This window comes from Colobus angolensis, unplaced genomic scaffold (assembly GCF_000951035.1).
Source record: "Colobus angolensis palliatus isolate OR3802 unplaced genomic scaffold, Cang.pa_1.0 Scaffold730, whole genome shotgun sequence".
Classification (NCBI taxonomy): domain Eukaryota; kingdom Metazoa; phylum Chordata; class Mammalia; order Primates; family Cercopithecidae; genus Colobus; species Colobus angolensis.
Window position 1 is genome coordinate 27,246 of NW_012121044.1, and position 1,898 is coordinate 29,143.

Below are 1,898 nucleotides of genomic sequence, written 5' to 3' on the forward strand. Positions count from 1 at the left end.
ATCAATGGCAAGCTCGTTGTCTTGTGGAAGGGTGAGGTACCTCAGGAAACTCTCGCTGGGGCTCAGAGGGCCAGACAAAAGCTAGAAAGGAAAAGTAAACAGACATTCAGAAATGGAGGGAAAAATTAAAGTAACACAATTAGCCCTTAATAAAATAAAAACCACTCTTTCTATTTTGGTATTTACTCATGTGGCCCATCAAATGACCGTGTCGATGATACAGTTATACTACACATCTATATATTTATGCAGCATATAAACTGACTGTACAAATGTCTACATTTGCTGTATACATGTCCACAACATTGACTGTGCATGTATACATTTATGATACCACAGGTAAGTTGAGTCCACACAGATTACTAACACAACCAAACCACCCCGCAGGCCTAGGACCCCTGGAGAAAGGCAGAACCACCTCTCGGGGAGCCCAGCACAGCATCTCAAGCTGGCCTTGAAATCTAAAACCAAAACCTTCTCTTTAAACTTTGCCCGCTCTGGAGAACACCTACTTTCATTTGCAAATTAAATCATAATTCTAATTCTTCTATAGGCAGAAGAGCCCGATGATTATTAAAGACTGCCAAATAATAGAAAAATTAAACCAAAGCATGATATTGGAATGCCTAAGACTTTCCCGAAAAGACTGGCAAAATCCAACCTGTACTTGACCTGTAAGGACCAACAGTCCTAGAGGTTCAGGCCCAGGGCCCCGCACACCTGCTCCTCCCCGAGCGCGGCATCCACACCTGTTAAGTGGGGAGCTGGTACTCAACAGAGTGACAGCCCAGGTGACATGCCCTGCACAGAGCCCAGTACACAGGAAAGGCCAATAAAGCAGGCCACTGTTTTCCTTGTTCTTTTCTGGTATTGATTTAAAAGTGCATGTTTCAAGCTTGGTTCTGTGCTGACGAGGAAGTCGGTGCTCACTGATTCAAGTCTTCTTCACAAACAAGTGATCACACCTGTCTCATCTCACTCGCTGCTGTTTCCACCAAACACACACACACCAGAGAAAAACACTGCCATGGACACGCACGCTGGTCTTGCTTAAAAAATAACTAGAATCGAGTGCCACCTAAACACAAAGTTCCATCACGACACTCACGTGCATGTCGCCCTCGGAGTGGGGCGTAGCCTTCCTGCAAATGATGCTCTGGAACCTTTGCAGCAAGGGCAAAGGCGGGGCGCTGGTGCCCTGGGCAGAACGCTCATTGTCAGTCTCCTGTGCCCCGCTGTCCCACAGCTGAAGCAACAACAGGATGGCAGAGAGCATTTGGCTAAAGGACAAAGGATATTCATTCCTAGTAAAAACAGATTAACTTTTTTTTTCACAGTTAATCAAAAATAAACGCAAACAGCTATATAGAAGTGAAGAAATACTTGGGATCTGGAAGGAAACAAAAGTCACCGGGCCAGAGTGCAGAGGCGCGATTTCTGCTCACCGCAAGCTCCGCCTCCCAGGTTCACACTATTCTCCTGCCTCAGCTTCCCGAGTACCTGGGACTACAGACCCCTGCCACCATGCCCAGCTGATTTTTTTGGCTAATTTTTTTTTGTATTTTTAGTAGAGACGGGATTTCACCCCGTTAGCGAGGATGGTCTCGATCTCCTGACCTCGTGATCCACCTGCCTTGGCCTCCCAAAGTGCTGGGATTACAGGCGTGAGCCACCGCGCCCGGCCACTTATTCCTATTTTATACATGAGAGGCCCAAGGTGAGACAAAGTGATTTGTGTAGAGTCAGAGAGAAAGCCAAAATTGATACCCTGACAGACTGAAAAACTTCTCTGCCAGCAGATCTAGAAATGGTAAAGGGGTATCTCCAAACTGAAGGAAAATGATACCAGAAGGCAGCTGGGATATAAACAAAACCTTATGGGCCCAAAATGGTAAACA

The 1,898-nt window shown here is 46.2% G+C and overlaps 1 pseudogene; it reads right to left on the reverse strand.

Moving 5' to 3' along the window:
• The window catches only part of LOC105501654, a 7,502-nt pseudogene extending 6,226 nt beyond the window's left edge, over nucleotides 1–1,276 (reverse strand).
• Between the last annotated feature and the right edge of the window lie 622 nt (nucleotides 1,277–1,898).